At 39.1% G+C, this 24,755-nt stretch overlaps 1 protein-coding gene across 3 annotated transcripts in view; it reads left to right on the top strand.

The window, feature by feature from the left end:
* Window positions 1–24,755, top strand: part of ddhd1b (DDHD domain containing 1b) — a 269,259-nt gene that overhangs the window by 214,096 nt on the left and 30,408 nt on the right. The gene's annotated exons all lie outside the window — the stretch shown is intronic.

The raw sequence follows: 24,755 nt of genomic DNA, 5'->3' as shown, positions 1-24,755 counted from the left end.
TACTCGTCTTAAATAGGAAAAACGTTGATGTGTTTGGTCACTTCTAACTTTATCTCTAAATGGTACCATTGAATGAATGGGGCTAAGCTAAATGCTATCGAAGCGTCGCAGCGCGCTCCAGCGCTTATGTGCACGCACAGAGATGATAGAGGGATGTATCAACAATTCTTAGTTAAGGTAATAACATATTTTAATATCGAAAATGAGTAGACTATTCCTTTAAGTAACAGGCAGTACTTCATGCAGGTAACATTGGTATTATTTCTAAGCACATGTTCACATCATAGCCTGTTTTTCATGACTACTAACCAGTGATGGGAGTACCGCGTTACAAAGTAACGCGCAGGGCTCAACGTAAATATTTTTTTATACTGGCCAAGTCGGGCCAGTGGTTCAGGTTTTTACTTGCCCTGCCAAAATTCTCACTGGCCCCAATAAAAAAATGTCAGTGTCACATATTTAAAAATAATAATTCAAAAGTCAAATATAATTGTATACATATACAACTTTTCTGCCTTACCTTTAAGCTGACAGCAAACTGTGCAAAATATTGCATTGTTTCTGTCGTAGTGTTTTACCCAAGTAAATGTCTGCTTCCAAGATGTTAAATAATATACATTGATGAAAATATATTTTAGTGACTGAGGGTGAAGCACTGGCCCGATCAATACTTTTTACTGGCCCGAATGTCTCTCACACTTGCCCGTGGCCACCGGGCAGTCCTTTATGTTGAGCCCTGAACGCGTTGCTGTAATTTCACTACTTTAAGCAATAACGAGCATGTAACGAAGTATTTTGTAAAAAATAGACAACATATCTGACGTCGCAGGACCATGGTTGGCGGCGCAATGATTCATTACACTTCATCATAGCTGACAGTGCATATAGAATGAACATGAAAAATCTAAACGGGACAACATACCTTTGTTTAAAAATTGTGCGCAAGTCATAATCCATCCAGACTGATGTTTGTAAATTATCTTCGCCAAGCAATCCCGGCATGACATTAACTTGCATTTGTAGTCCACAAAAGTAATAAATCTGAGAAATGTTCATATGTTCTTCTTAGATGTTTACATCGGCCTTCATGGAAGAGATCAATCCGCGATTGTTGTTTCCACTAAAATATTCACACACTGCACTGTACGCCCGTGTTAAAACTCCATAGTATGTATGATCTCGCTTTTAGTTTTAGTTTCAGTCTCTCCATATCCGAAAAAACATTCCACTCGCTCTGTGTCCATCCGACAAAACAATCCACGTAGCCTACTCCGTTTTCTGATTAAATATCTTCTTTTAATCCTGTGTATCATTTAAATCCAACAGAAAACAAACAATAAATGACCAAGAGCACAGTCCCTGCCACGAGCTTCACAAGCTGTGTTCCAATTCAAGGGCTGCACCCTACTAAGCATGCGATAAAAGGTGAGCACTCGGCCTTTCAAGGCGCTCAGAAGTTCGCGAAGAGAACTGAAATGAGACGGTCTAACCTTCAGAGGACCCATAATTTGCGTCACCTGCTGCACGGGCACCGCGCCTGTTAGCAGGACACAGCGGAGACGTTTCTAACTTATTAAAATAAATATGAAATCAGAAAAATTATAATTTATTTTAGAAAATATGACATGTTGACACAATTGTCTCCAAATTTTTAAAGAGACACTACACAATTTTAACACATTATATATTGTTGTAAACATGCAGAATATTTGTCTAAATGATCTAAATGATATACATAAATAAAGTAAGTTTACATATTAAGATAATTTCAAACAAAAATATTCAAAGGTTGAATCTAAAGCAAAATAGCCTCCTACAGTATGTGATATATTAGAGTCTTACGTGTAAAATAGCCCATCCATATTATTTTATTGTTTGACTGTTCAGTACTGTTCATATTTACATTTAAAAAGCAGAGATAAAAGTAACTTAAAAGTTACTTTTCTTAGTAACTAATTACTTTTGATATACAGTAACTGGTAGAGTAATTCAGTTACTTTTAAAAGAAGTAACTAGTAACTGTAACTAATTACTAATTTTCAGTAACTTGCCCAACACTGCTACTAACTGCATCATAGACATATCGTGAAACACATTGCATTCATTTACCAGCATTACATTAAAAGGTAAATTAAAGATAAAAAATAACCCACGATTCAGAAGCATCCTGTTCCATCCTTAATTGTTAAACTACTTCGGATTCCTCCTGTTTTGGCTCTGACTCCGGCTCAAATTGATAGGGTTGAACCGACGTGTGTTCAAAGCCTCCCGCTGCCATACTTTCGCCAAAGCACGTGTTGTATTGCCAAAAAGGACGGAAGGGAGGGTGAGGTGAGCGGTAACACATCATTTAACCCTCATAATATGTTACAGGTGATAAAGTGATTACAAAAAATATACATTTTTTAATTATACAAATAATAAAAATAATACATATATAAAAAATTTGTTTACTTCCCATCAACACATTAATGGTGTGTTTTGGGAGATATGAAGTAGAGGAGACCGGGGTTGGATGTCACAATTTTTACTCATGCATGAATTGCTCATCTTCAAAAAATCTTTCAGTAGTTATTCCTACATGAAATGAAAACTTAGGGTCTTGGCTTTAAATGTGTATACTTGTTACTTTTAGAATGTAGTGTAACATGAAGTAATTAACCAAGACACTCTGACACAATGTGGCAACCAACCCCATCACGGGGTTGGTTGTCCCTATAGAGGTTCAATAGGATTTCAGTGATCAATTGGGATCTGAAAAGATAATGTGTAACTTTTTAGTTTTTTAAGCTAGATACTGCAAATAAGTTTTAATATGAATACCAGGCTCTCCTGATTTTGCCAAGTGGTTGATGTCCTCAGGCCAACATTGTGTTGACCCTGGAACAACATTTCAATCAACCAATCAGATTTCAGAAATAAGATTATAGTTTGTTTTAAGTTTAAGCTTACAACCAAGATTAGCTGTTTTTAGACCATTGTTTTTTAGTTATCATCACACTCAATCACACACACATGTATGGGTGTGTGATTGAGCAACCCTATGATAGTTGTCATCAATGCCCATTATGTTTAAACAATGGGATTAAAGTTGGGTGATCAGTTACTTGAATTGTCTACTGTGTTGAGAAATCAAATGAAATAATTTTTAGTGTTAAAACCTCTTTATTTAATGCTTTATTTATTTTATTTTAAAAGCAAACAAAAACAAACAAACACACAAACAGTCTTAAAAGGTCTACATGTCCAATACTCACGTGTTACAACCAACCCCAACTGACTTCTTGACAAACATGCTAAGCTAGCTGCCACATGGCTATAGCTTGATAGCTAAAAGATGACTCAAAATAAAGCTACTACTTTTGGCTTTTTAATGAGTGTTTTGTTTTTGGATGACAAATATCCTACTAGCTCTCAACACAAAAACAACACCAACATGAAAATTTGCTCTGACCCATGAAAATAAAAAATTTTCTCCTAACCTCAATGTTTTGTATCTGCTAATTACAAGTGCAAATGAGTAAGCTATCAAAGGCTAACAGATTGATATCAAAATTGTATCACAGCGCCATGTAGTGTGTCTGGAATAAGCAGTGTGACAACCAACCCGTGAGACAACCAGCCCCGGTCTCCCCTACTTTTGTTGCTTGCCTGTAAAATATCATTTTTTATGAAAAATTCACATAACATATGATCTAAATTGTTTTTAGATCTTAATCTAGATGTTAAGTGTTGAATTCGTCCATTTAGGGTTTAGAAAAAACATAAAAGAATTACAGTTTAGGAAATGAATAATTTCAACCAGCAGATGCCCATAGAGACCCATTCATTTTACTGCTCAACATTACAGTTTTTTTCGATTGCTAAACGTCAGTGGGCACAACTGGAGTCACATGCGCAAAACTCCAACTACAGTCCGCACAGCAGCAGTTCATGTGGACCAAACTCTAGTTCATTTTTCATTGCTTGAACACAGTTTTCAAAACTCTACACACTTAACCCATTACTTTACTCACAACCTGCACAACACTGTGGATTTACAGCACTTTGTTCAAATGCTAACACACTGCTGTCAAAACTGTGAACCACACATTCAAAACAGAATTGATTTCAGCCTTGTGCCTTTCAAACACTGCTGATTGCAATTTCATAAATATAAATTCCAATGTCATATATATATTTCATATATATATAAAATATTATTTTTTATATAAATATGATAGGTAGAGCTTAGAAAGGCAAATTTTGGAAATGGAACAAGGAAGACGTGTTCATGGAGGGAGAAGTGTGGCAGGAAGTGGCCTGATGCTAGAGAGAGGCAGGATTAGCCCCTCATTTATTTGTTTGAATTACAGTATGTACTTTTAGTTTCTACCTTTTTTTCTCATTACTGTAATTCCATAAATTACTACAAACTACTGAGGCAAACTGCTAATTTTCATTTACCTTAAAGAATTGTTCTGCTCTAAAATTTCAATAAATCATGTGATAAATCAATCAATAAAAAAAACATTATTTGAAGAAAATATTACTTTGTATGAAGTCACTGAAATTGTTAAAACTGTAAAGATAAAAAGTTAGTATTTTGTGTATTGGTGTTTGATGTTAGTGTTTTTCCTCTTAGTGTGTTGTGAGTGACAGTGTGTGTTATCTCAGTGAGAGTTGTGTTTAGTGTTTGGCTGCACTAAGCTGTTTTGAGTTATGTGTTAAGAGTTGTGTTGCTTGGAGTGAGTTTTGCAGGTGATATGTACAGTTTAGCTCAGGTGACTTTTGGTATTGCGGACTGTGGTTGGAGTTTTGCGCGTGTGGCTTTAGTTGTGCTCACTGTTGTTTAGCAGTCGAGAAAAAACTGTAATACTTTAGTGATACATTTTGTGAATTATGTTTATATAAACATTTGAAAGGACATTAAAAATAATTATTATTTCAAATAGCATAATTTTTTGGTAGTTTTTGATGCATTTTGAAATCTCTGTTTTTACAAAATGCCACAAAAATTTGACAATGTGAGTGTGTGTGTGTGTGTGTGTGTGTGCATGTGCGTGTTTGTTACATAGTCTTTCTGTATGTGTCTGTGTCTTTGTGTGTGTGTGTGTGTGTGTGTGTGTGTGTGTGTGTGTGTGTGTGTGTGTGTGTGTGTGTGTGTGTGTGTGTACCTGGTAATTATCACGTTGTGGGGACCAATTGTCCCCACAAAGATAGGAATACCAGTATTTTTGTGACCTTGTGGTGACATTTTGATGTCCCCATGAGGAAACAAGCTTATAAATCAAACAGAATGATGTTTATTGAAAATGTGAAGTAGCAGAAAGGTTTTTGTGATGGGTGGGGTTAGGGAATGGGGTAGGTAAGGGGAATAGAATATACAGTTTGTACGGTATAAAATGCATTACGTCTATGGAATGTCCCCACAAAACATGGAAACCAGAATGTGTGTGTGTGTGTGTGTGTGTGTGTGTCTTTATTTATATGTATGGGACTGGAAATTATCACGTTCGGGGACAAATTGTCCACACAAAGAGATAAATATCAGTAAATTTTGACCTTATGGGGACATTTGTGAGGTCCCCATGAGGAAGCAGGCTTATAAATTCAACAGAATGATGTTTATTGAAAATCAAAGGTAGCAGAAAGTTGTATGTGATGGTTGGTGTTAGGGGAAGGGAATAGAATATACAGGTTGTACAGTATAAAAACCAATATACATAAACATGGAAACCCAACATGTATGGGTGTGTGATTAAGCATGTATTTTCTGTGTTGAATTTGTGCTCTAGTACCAGGCCTACCTTTCTGTGTTAAAATGTTCATATTTATTGTGGATGCATAGACTTTTATTTTTGACAAATAAAAAGATCTTTTTCGCATCCATCCATTAAAAACAAGCGGTCAAGCGATGTTTTGTTTTTTATAGGGCTGGGTATTGTTAGGAATTTCACAATTCGATTCGATTCCGATTCTTGAGGCTTCAATTTGATTCAATATTTATTTGTTTGCTTCAATATCGATTCAATAATAAGTAGATACACAAGTAATAAAGTACCTGTGTAGCCTATATTTTAATTTGAGCTTTTAGTGCAGACTTGAACGGAGTGCAGCTGCTGTTTGCCATCTTGCTGTTTTGGTAAAGCGTGTTTTGGTAAAGCGTGTCTTGTACAACGCTGAACGCTCTCACTAGAGCAGGGCTATTCAGTTAGTTTGTCATGGGAGCCAGTTCATGAAAAGCATCTCAAATAAGGGGCCGAAGATATATCAGTGATTATGACTACATTTATATTTAAACTGCATAACAACAAAATCAGTGCATTGTACAATAGGCTTTTTCTACAAACATGTATTTTCAAACTGCATACATCAAAATTAGTGCATTGTAAGATGTCAAAGTAGGCTTTTTCTACATCCAGACATGTTCATATGTTGTATTTTAAAACTGCATAACAACATAAGTGCACTGTAAGATGCTTTAATTTACATTTAAAGGGGTAAATAAGAGCCATATCACACTCATTGAGAATTTAACTTATTTACTCACTTTAGTACACATAATAAAAAAGTTTACAATATGTAACATAACATTGTTATATGCTGTTTTTATCAAAGCTAATTATTTCACTACCTCTATTTAAACTACAACAGCCATCTTAATAATTGGCAAACATTAGTCTAGCTTCTAATAAGAGAAATTATACTTTTAGATTTCGCTAGAGCAGTAAAATCAGGTGTATGTTTATCAGTAGATACGCGTTCAGTGGTGCAGGTGTTGGGCGCGATGGGTGATTAACTGTTACTAATCGTTTCAATGCGTTTCCTTTATTAAGACATCTAATGTCATTGTGGATAAGCAAGTCATAATTGAGCCGACATATTAATGTATATGGAAATACAAGGAGTTAAAACAGCCATAGAGTCCGGGGTCTCACCACTGTCGCGTCTTGATATGCAGGCGCGAGTGGCTCGCGGTAGACCAAAGCGCAAATATAAACACGTGACACAGCTGCTCGCGCCAGTCACGTGACGCGCGCTCTGCATCTCATGCTGTAACAGAATCAGATGCACGCTCATCAACTCGTAACTGTAGGGCCCGTTGTCCAACTACATTTATTTTAATTCTACATTTATTTATTCTATAGATGTCTTTTTCACAGACTACTTAAAGGGCCGGATCAAATTACCTCGGGGAGCGGGCGCTAGAGTGTTGCCCACCCACAGCACCGCCACTGGCCACAGGATTTGATGAATCGATATTGAATTGAGGAACAAATAATTGCAATGCATTGATGAATCGATATTTTTACCCAGCCCTAGTTTTTTAAACGTTCAGTCTGACAACTCTTTAGTAATTTATAAAGTTTGAAATATAAATGTTTCCTTACCAAAACGCATTGCTTCACCTCAGAAAACATTTTGGGACAGATTTACTTACAGCTTGCACCAGCGCAAACTATCATTTTGGCGTTATATATGTATATAAAAATAATAATGACTTTCTGGATTTACTTACGACGCACAGTGAATAATTAGCGCTGAAAATGTGTGGTCTAGTTCAGTGCTCGAATTGAATCAGGTCTTATGGGGGGTCCCCATCATGCAACATGACATAACAAAAATATATTTAAAAAATAATGCTCCGACAACACATTTTGTAAACTGTTGTTTTTTAATTAAAGAACCACACAGATGCAGATGTAATCAGTTAATGTACACTATACTTTGATCCATGGCTGCAGGATAAAAAAAGTGAAAAATTTGCTGAATGACGGAGTGGAACCGAAGACCCCTAACGTTTCATGAGATTTAAATAGGACTTAAAAACGACCACGAATTTGTGTACAAATTGTGGAATAAATCAAATTTTTTATGTGGACTGGGCAGAAATTTTAAAAGGACCTAGTGATGCCACTGACAATAATTATGAAATTATTAAAGAACAAGTAAATCTAAATGCATCCAATTTATGTTGGTAATGTGGTATTTACAGTGTGGTATTTTTTAAGTTAAAATGAAAGGCAGGATAAACATTCGTTAAATGATTCATCGTGGCATTTGGGAGCCGCAATGTTCAGAAAATCACACAAAGAATTAACAAAAAAAGCATTTTTGATAACTAAACCTAAAGGGGACAAATGTGGTCCTGTCTGGGAGGTCCCGGCTAAGTTCAGCAATCTTATTTAATTTTGAGATTTAGCGTGTCAAAGTATTTTTGTTTATAAACAGACAAATAATACATATAATAAGAGATACTTCTTATTGAACCGAATCGCTACAAACATAATATGTCAGATAACAAGTTGCACATAGATGGCTGCACTGTGGTGCCATTTTCTACGGTTAGGAACTTAGGTGTGATGTTCGACAGCAACTTATCCTTCGATAGTCATATCGCCAACGTCTGCCGCACAGAATTCTTCCATCTTAGAAATATCTCGAAAATACGCCATATACTGTCTACATCTGACGCAGAGAAGCATATCCATGCTTTTATGACCTCTAGAATAGACTATTGTAACTCGCTACTCGGGGGATGCTATGCAAATCAAGTAAACAAGCTTCAGCTTGTTCAAAACGCTTCTGCAAGGGTACTTACTTGCCCTAAGAAGTATGACCACATAAGCCCAATTCTGGCATCTTTACACTGGCTACCAGTTAAATATCGCATACAATTTAAAATATCACTAATCACCTACAAAGCTTTAAATGGCCTAGCACCCTCATATCTTAGAGAATTACTATCAGAATACAATCCATCACGCACACTACGGTCGCAAAATTCTGGTCTCTTGATTATCCCTAGACTATCAAAAGTGTCTAAAAGTGGAAGATCCTTTTCCTACTTAGCCCCTAAGCTCTGGAATGATTTACCAATCGATGTCCGAGAGTCGGACACGGTCGATCATTTTGGATCTGGACTTGGAGCTTTTCTATTCAACAGGGCGTTCACATAGTTTGTCTAGTAGAGGTACTTAACTCGAAATAGTTATTTGTACGGAACAAAGCACTCACGGTCATAACACAGACCAACGAAATGAATAAATAAAAACCTTATCTGCATAAACACTTCAAAATAAATTGCATTAAATAGTTTGCCACCGTTTGCCACTGAACCTGCATTGGCGACGACAGTGGGGCTTCTGGCCTTAGTCAAACGGGTTGGCACGTATGGTCGGGTTGCGATTTTGGAACTTTCGTGTGTCTTGTGAATAGGATGCCATACAGACCCGTTTGCCACTGAACCTGCGTTGACGACGCCCGTGGGGCATCCGGCCTTAGTCAAACGGGTTGGCACTTATGGTCGGGTTGCGATTTTGGCGTTTTCGTGTGTCTTGTGAATGGTGTGCCGTGCAGACCCGTTTGCCACTGGGCCTGCGTTGGCGACGACAGTGGGGCCTCCGGCCTTGGTCAGGCGGGTTGACGCGTATGTTCAGGTTGCGATGTTGGCGTTTTCTCGTGGTCTTATAAATAGTATGCAATATAGACCCGTTTGCCACTGAACCTGCATTAACGACGAAAGTGGGGTTACAGGCCTTAGTCAAACTGGTCGATAGGTTTCATTTTCTCTTAAAGATCGGAAGGTGACCCTTAGTTACCATATATACCGTCGCAGTGGGCCCCCAATTTGCAAAATACTTAACTGTGAATAATATAATTATGCCGCAATAGTTAGTCTGATTAAACCACATCACTGTGTGACACTTGCATTACATGTGAACGGCCCCTACGCTAATATGATTTTGTTTTTCTCTCCCTGTCTCTCCCTGTCTCGTCCTCGACCCCGAGGACAATGGGACAAACAGACCCAGTTCCGGTAGATGTGAAAGTCGGCACACCTCTGATCTACTGGTCTTCCTTCAACGTGATGCTCAGCTGATGCCTGACCAACGATCACCGGCAGAACCCGCTTAATCTCCTTATCCATTTATATGTGTGTATATACATATCTCCCAAGGGTTTTTCCCTCCTAGGTAGGGATGGGAATTGATAAGAATTAAAGATTCCGATTCCATTATTGATGTTGCTTATCGATCCGATTCCTTATCGATTCTCTTATCGATTCTCATTGGGTGAGGGAATAAGTACAAATTTGTATCTTTGTATTAACTCGCTTTAATTCAGAAGACACAGAACAGAGTATACACACATTATGTGTAGCAACCTCAGAACAAACTTAAAAGTAGGTGAGCTACTTCTTAAAGTAAAGTCCACCAACTGGGCTGGAGTGTCTATTATACTCTAAGCGGAAGAATGTACGGGTGTGGGGCGTTTGGAAAAATAGGTCCACAAGTTAACAACGAATGCTAAAACAGCTGTTGGAAAGCATCTTTTAACGCGATTTTTGTGTGAGCATATCATTGAACACCCCTGACCACTCGATAAGTTTCACGTCTTTGTAAACGAAAGTTTAATGCATTTTAGAAAGGATTGTTCCAGTGCACCATTAAACTCATTGTAAAGGTAGGAGCTGAAACACCCAAAAATTCTCGGGGCAGCCGCAAATGTCGAAATTTCAGTCAAAACCGTTCTATTTCATCATAAACAATCTGAAAACAGGGCTTTAAGTGTAAAATACCGAACTTGTCCTTTAAAATTGATTGAATACATAATTACATAAAAATTGTGTACTTTTACTTTTCTTGAGTAAAAGTACTTTTTACTTAAGTAAAAGTAAAAAACATTACTAGATTTTTAATGTACTTAAATATTAAATATAAACCAAAAACTTAAAATTATGATAATATGCTTTGGAATGTATGTTTAAAAAAAAAATACAAAAACACTGATAAAATACAAATACTTGAAAACGTACTTTTAAGTAGAAATACTTAAGTACTGTGTCCGCCTCTCCTGCTCGGTGAAATGTGTTTATCCTCGCCTCGGTCATTTTATTCCTCCCTCCCTCTGTAAACGGAGTAGCTAGAGGTGCACGAGAGATACTTTCTGCAATCTCTCTGAGCCAGTGTGAGAGCCAGCCAGACTCTGGCCGTGAGCAGTTTGATGGACAATGACACCGGATATTATCCGTATAGTAAAAGTTTACATAATGAAATGGCGCTCACATTAACATTAACACATTACCTTCTGCATTAATAACAGTTTGCGTCCCGTTAGCTCTGCTGGTGCTTGACTTACTGGTGTTGTTGTGTAATAGTGTATCAAACACGCGAAAGTCCTGCAACCTCCTGCAACGTGACCATATTGTCGTATGTTCGCGTGAAATATAAGTTACTGATTCAACTGATTCAGTGTTTCGCGAAGCCTCGCTCTGCCCATCACAAAATATAACCAAACTTTGGATCGTTCTGCCTCGATGCAATGTTTGCTGCGTTCTAAACCAAAACAACACAGCGTGTGTGTGATGTCATGACACATTTGCAACGAGCGGAACCGATAAGCGGAATCGTTAAGCAGGCATGCTTACGGTTCAAAGGAATCGATTCACTGGGAACCGGTTCTTAAGTAGAACCAGTTCTCGATTCCCATCCCTACTCCTAGGACTTTTTTTATTTCCTCGGCTAAACAGCCCGGGGTTTTTTCTCCTAGGGTTTTTTTTTACCCCGGGGAGGCAGCCTTCTTGGGCTTAACTTAGCTTCCTCTTCTAGACGTTACATTAGTAATATGCTCGCTTATAATGTCGAGTCATAGCCGCAGCAAATTTGACTGCTTATGCTATCGTGTATTATGTTGTGCTTCCTGTCGTTTTTCTGTGCTTTTACTGCTTCTATTAATCTAAAACTGATTTGAAACAATTAGCTATTGCGAAAAGCGCTAAATAAATAAAATTGAATTGAATTGAATAATTTGTAATTGTTGCTGTAAATGATAAAAACTAAACTTTATATACAATTCCTTAAACGTTAATTTATAACAAGAAAAATACTGAAATTAATGATTTTATAGACACTACGCGTTATTATTTTGCACAGAAATACCTGCTTGCTTACTTTGACTTTGATCATCTTCGCATATGTTTATGTCTGTGTATTTCATGTTATTGGAAGGGGGGATATATGTGTGGGATGTGTTGTACTGTTAGTGTATTGTTGCATTGTTGTTAATGTGAGCATACGAAGACAAATTCATCTCAACTGTATTGTTGAAATGGCTAAATAAATCTTAGAATCTCTTTGAATCATCTATTTGAGTTAGTCAGCGTTATCTGTACTAAAATAAAAATATCTGAAGCACCCCCTAAGTATAATTTTGACATCTTTTAGGGAGTCCCTACTGCCTAATGTCAGACCCCCCAGCCGCCCCTTTTTCCACAATTATCAATTTACTTGGAATGCCAGAACAACAAATCTTGACCCTGTATGTGAGAACATTTTTCCATCATTACATTTTTCTATACAATTTAATTTTTCTACCATGTAAAGAACATTTTGTAAAAAAAATATCACCTTGATATCTTTAATACTGCCTGAGTAAGGCCATGTCAAAGATTTGATGAATTTCAGTTTCAGAAAATCAGTTTTTTATGAAATTCCAATTTTAAAGCAAGCTCATATTTTACTCTGCAGCAAAATTGTACCATCATTTGCGTGTCTATGTGTCATACACCATGTGAAAGCTAAAATTCTTCAGTGTCCTGTGATATATGGAGATTTATAGGCATACCTGTCAAGTTTTGGATAGGAAAATAAGGGAAATTTTCTGGGATCCACTGCTTGTCTTAACATTTACATTTTATTTTTATTCCACACATTCTTTTCATTTCATATTGCTTTTCTTTAACAGTTTTTCTTTTCAATTCACTTAACTTTTCTTTACTCTTTTAGTAAGTTTAGTGAGATTGTACAAATTTGTTGCATACTATGCATTCTGTAAGACTGTTTTGGAAGGAGTGTATTTGTGGTCTGGGCCAGAGTGGTTCATTTAACATGAGAGTAGTGTGCAAACAGTTCTGTTGTCTAACGTCATCTTATTCCTTACCCCGTGTGAGATGCTAAAGTCGCAGTTACAAAACTTACAAAACGCGTGACTGTCCTCCACCCTGCTCCTCTTCAGAAAAGTAATTTTTTGTCCCATTGATCGCGTTATTTACATGAGAGGTTTTTTTGTCAGGAGTGCCTTCTGTCTTTGTCGTAGCGTCCATCTTTTTTTATTGCTTTAACAACACGAACAGTACAAAATTACCAGGGGTAACAGACAAAGATTACAAATAGACCATACAAGATAGATCCAACAAATTAGATAACCAAAACATAAAACCAATTAATAATATTAATACTAAGTATTAAATAAGTAAAAATAAATAAATAAACAAATAATTAATAAAAGGAATGTAGAAATAAAAGAAAAAAGAAAGGCCTTACTAAATTACAACAACTTGAATGAATTAAACAAATACACAGTTTTTTGTTTGTACTCTCCTTAATAGTGTTTATATAAATATCTAATACCTTAAATACTTCAGAAAAAATAGGTTTCCGTATTACATTTTCATATAATAAAAGAAAGTTGGAGAGTACTTTGACTGTTTCTGGTTGTAATGAACAGAAAGAACAGTTAGTATCAATATCCTCAATGAATCTGGTTAAAAAAAAAATTGCAGGGTAAAATTTGTATAGCAACTTAAATTAAATTTCTTTGATTTGATTTGTAATGAAATACTAATTAGGTAATGCCCAAACTTTCGTCCAATCAATATTTCGGGTGAATTTAGACCAATAAAAAAATCACATATGGTTTACTAACAGTTTCTTCTTGAAATAAGAAGCAAATTGTCTTATTTTTCTTGCTAGATGAAAAACACATTTTGCCACAAAAAGTTTCAGCAGGGTGGAAAAAGGAAGCATGTTTAGAGTATGATACCCCTCTACATAAAGATACAATACTAGAGGAGAGAGCTCCTATTACAGCTACACATCCTCACCCCATGGCGTCAATATTTGACGACACTTGACCATGCGTCAATATGTTTTTTGACGAACTGGGGACATCAATACTATTACGTCCGTTGCATTCTCTTTCCTATTTTCTTACCATTTTCGCGTCGGTTTAGGGTTAGATTACGCAAAATTAAACAGTGTACGCGAAATTAAACAGTTGTCACCTGGCGTAAACAGTGTACGCGAAATTAAACAGTTGTCACCTGGCGTTGGGGTTAGAGTTAGGTTTGGGTAGGGATGTCATTATGTAAATCTAACCCTAAACCGACGCGAAAATGGTAAGAAAATAGGAAAGAGAATACAACGGACGTAATAGTATTGAAGTCCCCAGTTCGTCAAAAAATGACGCGAAAGGTATACCCTCCTCGTCAACGTGTTGGCGCATGGTCAAGTGTCGTCAAGTGTTGATGCCATGGGGTGAGGATGTGTTGATTACAGAGGCATATTCTTTTGGGGTTACAGGAAATTCAAAATAAGAAAGAAACTCATCATAAGTCATCAAGTATCCTTGAGAGTTCAATTGCTGACCAACCAAAATAATTCCTTTGTCAAACCAACTTTTCATGAATATACTCTTGTGCTTATAGATAATATTAAAATTTTTCCAGATATAATACTGGTGTGAAGAGAAATTGTGTTTGTAGATTAACTTCCAACCCAAAAGTGCTTGCTTGTGAAATGCTGACAGTTTAACAGGGAGTTTTTTAATTTTGTAATCACACATTAACAAAAATGGGAGACCGCCAATTTGATCAAAAACAATATTAGCAACAGTGTTCTACACAGAAGAAGGGTTATTTAAAAAAGACTTCAACCAGTTAATTTTGAAGGTGTTGTTAAAGACAGAAAAATCTAAATAATCTAGACCACCATTTTTATAAGAATTAACTAAGGCCGATTTCCTAATATAATGCATGTGATTTTTCCACAGAAAATTTAACATTGTTTGGTCGATTATCTTATTATTTTGTTATCTGAATGAATTGAAGAAGCCACATAGGTAAGCCTAGAAATCGCAACCTTTCACGAGAAATCACGAGAGCACGACCTTTAAGGGATAAGCCCCTCTGCAACCACAGGTTAAATCTACTTTTTACTTTCTTGATCACGTGATTTAAAATTTAATGAGAATCTGTCTTGTTCATTTTTGGAAATACCCATACCTAAATAGATTGAGACATCCTTAATAGGAATATCACAAATGGATTGTTAAAAGCAACTCTTCAATGCAACAATTCACATTTTTGTAAATTCAGGCAAAGACCTGAGGCACTTGAAAAAATCTCAATAGTTTTGATTGCAGGCGGAATTTGACAAGCATTTAAAAAAAAGAGTTTTCATGGCATTGCTGAAATAGCTCCCAAACCCAAATCTTTCTAAACAATAAAAAATAAAAGAATTTTCAACGGTATTAACTCTTTCCCCGCCAGCGTTTTTTTTTTAAAGTTGCCAGCCAGCGCCAGCGTTTTTCATGATTTTCACAAAAGTTTAATGCCTTCCAGAAAATTTTCTTCTTAAAATATATAAACATTAAGCAGATTACAACCTTGAGTCATGGTAACAGGGAGTTTAGAGCACTTTAAACTTTCAGAATACACTTCGAAAAGGAACGGGACAAGAAGCTCAGAAAACTGCTTAAAAAATCAGCTGTTATTCCATCACTACCTGGTGATTTGTTACATTTTAGACGTTCAATCGCATCCTTAATTTCAGCAGCCATAATTGGGAAGTCACCTAATTTTTGGTCCTCTTGAGTAAGAATATTTACATTCTCTAAATAATTGCAAAAAGTTGACATATTATTTTCACAAAATTTAGATGTGTATAAATTGGAATAATAGTTATAACAAAAACTAGAAATTGTAACAAAATCATCTGTAATAGATCCGTTATTATTCAGTTTGGAAATATAATTGAATTTAGCTCTTGATTTTTCAAGATCTATTCAACATGCTCTAACCATTTGTGTCTCGATCGAATAAAGGCTCCCTGTGCACACTTTCTATACACATCGTCCAACTTATTTTCTAATTCCACTAAGCGCACTCTCTGTTCATCCAATAAAGTATCATTAGAAATATTGGTTAAACAAAAAAAAAATTCTACAATTTTCTCTTCCAAAAGACGTGATTTGGCAAATGAACTACCAAATTCCCTCAAATATTTTCAGACTTCAAATTTGAATAATTCCCAATTACTATTAAAGAGTCCTTTACTTTCGGATTTTACACAATAAAAAATAATGAGTCTTTCCACTTCCTGTTTAACTTCATTAAATTTGTGCAGGGTACTATTCATTTCCAGTATGCGTGTTGCCTATTATAATTTAAATTTGGAGAGATAGTAATTTTAATCGAAATAGCTTTATGGTCAGTTAGAGGAGTTGCCATCATACTAACTTGAATATTTTCCTTATCAAAGTTGTTAGAAACAAGCAAAAAATCTATCCTAGAACATCTGGAGCTATCCTTATTACTCCAAGTATATGCAATATCATCTGATTTTTTTTCTCTCCAAACATCAATAAGATCGAACCTGCTCATAAACAGTTTTAAATTAGAGTTTAAATGTGTGGGTCGCCCTGGTGGCCATCTATCAGTAGATTCGTTTAAAACAAATCCCCCCTAAAATTAAATAAGTATTGTGAAATTTGGATAGCCAATAAAGAAGTTTATCTTCTAATAAAAACAAAAGCTGGTCATTTTCAGATTTTCTATTATAACCATAAATATTAACTAGTATAAACATTACACTGAAGCGTTTTAAAACTAAACAAATGAAGTGCCCATTTTCATCACTTTCTGAATGCAAGACTTCACCACCAAAATTATTTTTCAAGCAAGAAACCCCTGCCGAGTGTTCTGATCCATGAGACAACCATATATCATTGCCCCACTGTGAACACCAAAAATTCACATCAGATGCAACTGAATGAGATTCTTGGAAGAATACAAAATCAAAATTAAACCGTTTAGTAAACAAAAACAAGGCCTTACTTTTAAAGCTGCCGTCGGCAACTCTGGAGGATTGAGCAGTTTCCAAATGTTTACAATTTTATGTCCCTCCCCCACTACCTCCGAGCAACCTCCCTCAGGGCTCGTTCTCGTCAGCACATGTGCACCAGTATTATTGTGAACGCATACTCAGCAAGAATACTTAGATTACTTACATAACACTCCGAAATACAATCAATGGTTAAAGCACAATTACCTGTCGAGAAGAAATGTGTCAAGCTCTGCATCCAGCTTGAACCCTTTAAAATCTCGTAAATTCTTCCACCTTTCAAATGCAGGTCCGATATTGATCCTAGTTTTATTACGGTCACGGTCGCTTTCTATCTTTGTTTCCTTCTTTTCATTGGTTGTTTTCCTAGCTCTGGTTGTTAACCGAGGAATCGGAAGTTTGTTAGTGAATGTTCTCTCTGCCATCACGCTGGGTTCAAACCAAAACACCTATAACTTCAGGCGGATGCACGTGATATTGTAACGCACGCGAGGGGGGGGTCTGTGGCGCCTGCAGGTACTGTGATTGACAGGCAGATTTTACACAGCCCTGCGCTGATTGGACCAAATGAACCGGCCTGCGCTGATTGGACCAAATGCAGGGAGCAGTGGAATTTTTGCAAAACAAATAACAGGCTCCAGGTGGAGCTAGAAGCACAGGTTTTTTTCTTAAACAGTCTAATTTATGTTCTTCTATCGGAGCATAGTGTTGGTTTCAGTGAATATGATCAAAAAATATGATCAAATAAGTTGCCGACCGCAGCTTTAACAGATTCTCTTAACCCCTCGCCCACAAAGACAAAATAGAAAGACACCAAAACACTATCTCTCTCACACGAAGAACAGAAAAAAGTATAACCTAATTTAAAGAAGCAGTACTCTAAAACTGAATTTGGCAAAAATGTCAGAAATATAATGGAGCACCATTTAAAAACGTTTCAGTGAAAATACGCTTCTTATTGTTCACAAGAGAACAACATATTATTAGTAACACCAATAAAATTGCACCATTGTCCATTAAAGAAAGTCAGTGAACTTGTCACGTTATATTAAAGGGGACATATTATGAAAATCTGACTTTTCCATGTTTAAGTACTATAATTGGGTCCCCAGTGCTTCTATCAACCTAGAAAATGTGAAAAAGATCAACCCAGTAACTTAGTTTTGGTACACCATTCTCCGCAAGCATGTGAAAAAATAGGTCATTGTAATTTGGCTCCTATTGTGATGTCAGAATAGGATAATACCGCCCCTTTATCTGCACTATCCAACCACAGCACAGCCATTTAGTGCAGAGAGAAAGAGAGAGAGAGAAATAATTCACAGCACAACTTAGTTTCAATTGCAACAAGCCATCATTGTGATCAGTGTTTGCACTTCATCCGCTTATTTGCATTTTAAAGAACATGTCACGGAGTGACTTTGGGCGGAACCAAAAGCGAGAGAAGAGGTTCCGCCCGGACCGAATTCGGCAAACACCGGCACTTCCGGGTATCCCCGGGGAAGCCCTAAATCACCGAAATCCATGACAGGTGTGGGAAATGATGCAGCGAGTGCTGATTGGATGGATCGGAAGGGGAAGAGGAGTATAAAAAGGGTGTGGAAATGCAGGAAGAGAGCGTGATTTTGGGGAAGAAATTGCTACCAGTGAGCGGTGAGTCGGAACGCGGAAGTGGAGTAAAAGCAGGGCGAAGCTATTGTGGATACGAGTACTACCCGAAGGAAGAGGACGACAACGAACGTCACAGGGGTGAGAGAAATCCTATGTGGAAGAACTAATACTTACCGGTTGTGTGTGTGTTGCACCAAAGGATTGGCTGAAGTACACGCTTAGGCCAAACCCTGGCTTTCTCTCCGCATGCGGTGAAGACCTGCGAAAGAAGGTAAGACAAAGGGAGAGAGTATTAACACAGACACAGTGAGTACAGACGCTATCGGGGTGAGTCTCGTCCGGGGTGCAAAGTGTGGACCTTATCCAATTGACCAAAGTTTGTGTCATGCTGTGAGAAGTTGTTTGTGACGTGTGTGCACCTGAGGCTTTGCAGTGTCGTGCCGTGTCTTTTGTTGTCTGCACTCGCCCCCAGATACAGAAGGCCCTGTGGAGCTGTTACCACGGTGATCCCCCCCTCAACTGCTATCACTGCCCGCTATAACCCCGGCCCGACGAAGGTGGACTGTGTCGTCCAGTGAGGTATTGTGCTTAGCATTACAGATAAATTAATATACTGTCGGAAGGGACGTTGCAAGTGTTATAAGAAGACCTAATTGCTGTGCATCTACCCCATGGTGACTGTGTGAACCGAGCTGCCCACCCCTACGGTTTAGATCTTCACCAGCCTCTAGGAGGAAGGGAAGATGACGTGTCCGCTATGAGGACGGGCCCAGGTCGGCTGCCTTTCCCCTAAGTTAACCCTCGTTGTGACGCTGGTAGCAAACTCCGCCCTTCTATCGGTCCCATGGAGGCTAGAGGTAATGTATGATTCTGAGTCTTTACCATCATCAGTGATACTTACCACACCCCTAGCCAAAGCGATACTCACTTCGAAGAACCTGTAAAGTGAAATTAAGAGCTTGTGAACGTCAGTGATATTTACCGCACCCCTAGCTAAGCTATACTTGCCTCGAAGGACCTATCATTGAATTAAGAGCCTGTGAACGTCAGTGATACTTACCGCACCCCTAGCTAAAGCTACACTCACCTTGAAGAACCTATAACTGAATTACGAGCCTGTGAACATCAGCGATACTTACCGCACCCCCAGCTAAAGCTATACTCACCTCGAAGAACCTGTAAAGTGTAATTAAGAGCTTGTGAACGTCAGTGATACTTACCGCACCCTAGCTAAAGCTACAATCACCTCGAAGAACCTATAACTAAATTAACAGCCTGTGATTGTCAGCGATACTTACCGCACCCCCAGCTAAAGCTATACTCACCTCGAAGAACCTGTAAAGTGAAATTAAGAGCTTGTGAACGTCAGTGATACTTACCGCACCCCTAGCTAAAGCTACACTCACCTCGAAGAACCTATAACTAAATTAAGAGCCTGTGAACGTCGGCGATACTTACCGCACCCCCAGCTAGAGCTATACTCACCTCGAAGAACCTGTAGAGTGAATTAAGAGCCTGTGAACGTCAGTGATACTTACCGCACCCCTAGCTAAAGCTATACTCACCTTGACGAACCTGTGCAGTGAATTAAGAGTCTGTGAACATCAGTGATACTTACCGCACTGCTGGAGGTGAACAGGGAAGAAGGAGCTCGGTCCTGTCCTTTCCCTGGGAATACTCACCCGGCTGGCTTCCCTTCTCCACTCTCTGGACCCCCGCTGTCTCCTGGAGGAGAACGAGAGAGAGAGAGAGAGAGAGAGAGTCATTTTAAATTCCCCATCCCCAACTTGTTTTAAATAATTTAATAAAGATTGTCCTATATTTTACGTATTTCACTCGTGTGGATGGTCATTGGGGTGCTTTGGGAGCCTCCTCGAGGTGGAACTTAGGGAGGGGCGTGACTCACAAAGTCTGTGGTCCGCTTTGACCTGTGACAGACACACCCAAAAATGGCACACTTTTGCTCAGGCCTACAAAGTAGCAATTTTAACATGCTGTAATTTATTATCTGTGTGGTAGTTTGAGCTAGAACTTCAATTACGCACTCTGGGGACACCAAAGATTCAGTTCTTAAAAAATCTCACATTAAGTCCCCTTTAACACATGATAATTCACTTCAAACGAGTCTTTAGCCTTTTCTCAATGTCAAGGAAGGATCCTTGGAAGCTAGAATTTCGAGGATGCTACGTCATCGATGTCCGTCGAAGAACTGTTCCAATTTCGAGGATCTTCGAAATTTCAGCCAAGGACTGAGTCCTTTGTTCGAGAAATTTCCCATATGCAGGAAAGGATGCAAATTTGTATCCTTCGCGCTCTTCACGCGCTGAAATCACCCACAATCTTATGCGCGCAGCACCGAAAGCACACCTTTCAGTCACGCAATGATGTAATGACGTGCACTTGCTAGCCTGTTCCATTTAACGTGTTCTCCGAATGCTTAAAAGGAGCCTCGCCTAGCCTATGAGGGAGGTGACTTGTAAGGACTAGTCCTGCCAAGGAAGTATCCTTGACATTGAGAAACGGCTATTGTCCAGTTTTTTATTAAACTACAGACTATAGTTTGATAAACTTCCCACTGGAAGGGTTTCAGGACAAGCACGGCGAATACAACTCAAGCCATTTTTATTTTTAGTTGACATACACGCATGTGACATTTGTTGCTTAATCACAAGGTGCTAGTTGCTAGTTTGCTTAGGTTGTAAACCTAAAACAAAACACAAAACAAAACACCACAATAAACTAATGCAATAATACAACCATTAGATATTAATTCTTCTCTGACTAAAAGCAAAAACGAAACTGAAACTAACGGTGGCACCTGGGCACTCACTAATTATGCATATACAGGTACATAATAATCAACATATCTGTAACCTGTTATAACATATATTAAACATACCATAAATGTTCCCGCATTTAAAATAGAATAGTTAAAATAAACGTATTTCCTAAAATGCACAAGAACATAAAATAACAACACTTATAATATACAGTAAAAATATACCTGGTGGAAAGCTCTACACCTCCCACTTGGTCTACTGATTCTACATCCAAGTAGGCCACCATAACCAAACAATTCACTTTTTGATTTGAATTTTTTCATGAACATGCAAATAACATTGTATACTTAGACATGAACATATTGAGATAGTTTTAATGTCCAAGACAACACACATTGACCTCCTTTACCGAAACACACTACCAGCCTCAGGGAGTATAGCAGTGGGGAAAGTCTTGATCCTTTACCGAAACACACCATGGCGGGGATCCTTTACTGTTCCTCAACTGGAAGCAGAACCACTAACGTCCTAACATCCCTGTGGAGGATGGTGGAGGGATAGTTATCCTCATCTCGGTTCTTCTTGGACTGTCCGCTGGAGATCGGACAACTCCGACATGTTGACAATCTCACATCTCGAACTACACCCCTCGCATCAGGACACCTTAACAACTCGACCCAGCCTGAACTGACCCCTCAGTGCGTTCTGATCTGCTAACCATACCAGATCACCCACTGCAACATTTCTAGTAGGCGCGTGCCACTTCTGGCAGATGTAGAGTTCTGGACCTGCCAGCTGGCTCCACTGCTTCCAGAATTTATCTACCTCAAACTGGATCATTCTCAGACGCACAACGGGGTAAGTTGGATATTCAAACCCTCGGGAGTCCCCATTGGGTCGTGCACGACCAAGCAGAAGTGAGTTGGGAGTGATTACTTCCACGGTCTCATCTTATACCTGAGCTCTGGCGCCAATAGGTCTCTCATTTGACAGATTAGCAGCCAGGTACAGAAGGGTCTGAAACTCCAGCACTGTCAGATTACATTCCTTACCAACACTACTCAACGCCCTCTTGAGTATACAAACTGCTGCTTCCGCTGCCCCATTTCGATGGGGAGAATCTGCCAGATGAAATACCCACGTCCAGTCAGTTCCTTTAACTGCCGCTTTCTTCTGGACCTGATCCTTGTCAATGCTACTCAAGAACTCGTAAAGCTCTTGTAATACTGGTCTGGCACCCACAAAATTGGTCCCTTGGTCTGACCAGAGTTTTCTTGGGTGACCCCTGAGAGCTGTGAAGCGCTGATATGTTTTCAGGAATCCTTCCGTAGACAGATCTTCTACAATGTCCGCATGTACTGCTCTTGAAGCCTTACAGCTGAACACCACACCCCAGACTTCCATCCAGTTCTTCGTCTTACATTACCTTTAACAACATAGGGACCGAAAAGGTCCAATGCCGTAAACTCAAATGGTGCGGCTTATTTAGTCCGCTCAAGGGGAAGTTCACCCATCACCTGCTTACACATTCTTGCTTTGATCTTTCGACAATGCATACAAGAATCAACAACATTCTTGGCAATCCTTGAACATCTCACTACCCAAGCTTTAGATCTCACCGAAGGTATGTGCCAGCAACCCCTTCATGGTTAGCTTCATTGGCCTCTCATGTGAGAAGAGTGCTGATCCACGCCTTGTAAGGAACTAAAGGTACACCAATCTCTTCCTGGGTCAAATCCTGGACTCTACCATGACACCTCAGGAGCCCCGAAGCATTATCTCTGCTCTAGCTCTGTTTAACGTCGTCACAGGAAATGTAACTCCATCCTCGGCGGCTAAGCACAGGTCTTGAAATGCAGCCTTGCGTTCCTTTACTGACAATACCGCCTCCCACTTTGCTGGCTTGGAGATCCTGCCTACACGAGCCAACCACTTCTTTACAGCTCTGCGAACATAGCCAACTATTCCACAAAGTTTAGTGAGAGAACTGCACCTTGTTGGATCCACTTGGTCTATGAGCGCGGCTCCCCACAGGGTCTCCTCTCCCTTAATTTCAGTCAAGGTTGATATCATTCCCTTTTCCAAGGACACTGAAGCCCTGCTAACTCCATCCGTGACTATTGGATCTTCAACACCAGGACTACCAAGATTCATCAATTTCTTGGTTTGAATTCTGGTAAGGACGGCTGAAAAGGTCTTTCTCTGGAGTTTACTCACTACCTCTCTAGCATCAGCTGCCACTTCTGAGGCGGACTTTATGGGCCAATCCTCGACTGGACTGGACGGAGGCTCGGGACCTTTCTGACACACAGAATAAGGGTTCTGTGTGTCGGGGAGGTCCTGGGTTTCTGTCTAGTCCAGTCACTCACTCAGCAGTTCAGGAGAGCACCCTCTTGTGACTAGATCCGTGACGTATCCTTTCAGACGTGTGGCAAAGACAGCTCCACAGACCTTGGCCTTGACAGCATCACCATTCTGGTTGAGAGGGGTTAACTTGGCCTTTGACTCTACCAGCCGAGTGACCACACCATCTGATGTCTCCCATCGCAAGTACAGTACTGCACCATAGGACTCACAGCTCCCGTCAGAAAACGTAATTCCCCAGGGTCTACCCTTCCATCCAGAAGGTGTGAGGCTTCTGTAGAACTTAATGCTACTCAAACGAGCGTACTCTTTGAACAGCTCAATTGCCTTTCCTCTGAGCTCATCAGATAGAGGTTCATCCCAGGTATCCTTAGTAAGCTTGCCAGCTTCCTGGAAGGCTCTACTCACAAGGATTACCCCTTTTTGTTTCACAGGAGTTACTAAACCGATCAGGTCATACAGACCAGCAATTTGGCTCAGTAGAACACGAGGAGCCCACAGATTGGTGTATTTACCTCTACTTCTCCCTCTGTGAGATCAGTTCTCGTCTTCTTCTTCCTACTGGAGAAGTTGATAGAGACCATTGCAAAGAGTTTGTCTTCTTGCACAAGGTAACCAACCCCCAGGGCTTTGTTATCTTCCTCCCTTAACTGGTTGGGCAACGTCAAAGTCACTGGCTTGGACTCCATCCCTTCCCTTCTCCCTCTTTGACCAGACCGGATCCAAGGCTTGAGATAGAAACCTCCTGCTTTCAGTATCTTCTCCACTCCCTCTTGAATCTTGTCTAGACGGTGGGGGTCATTGTGGGATGTGAGAAGATCATCGACGTAGGAGTCTTCCTCGATCACCCTTCTTTCCTCCTTCATCTCAGAGAACTGGGGTAACTTCGCGGTCTCCTGCATGGCAACCTCGCAGGTTTATCCCCTATGTTCACCCGCACAACAGCATAATCCTCAATCTCATCCTCTGGTGAGTCTCTCCATAGGAATCGATGCACATGGACTTCCTGTTCCTCCAGCCAGACCGAATTATACATCTTGGTGATGTCTCCGATGGCCGCATGTTCTCCCTCCCGAAACTTGAGAAGCACCGCTCCAATGGGATTTAAGACATC

This window comes from Misgurnus anguillicaudatus, chromosome 18 (genome assembly GCF_027580225.2).
Source record: "Misgurnus anguillicaudatus chromosome 18, ASM2758022v2, whole genome shotgun sequence".
Classification (NCBI taxonomy): Eukaryota; Metazoa; Chordata; class Actinopteri; order Cypriniformes; family Cobitidae; genus Misgurnus; species Misgurnus anguillicaudatus.
Note: the sequence above shows the minus strand (reverse complement) of the source record. Positions and strands in the feature narration are given on the sequence as shown.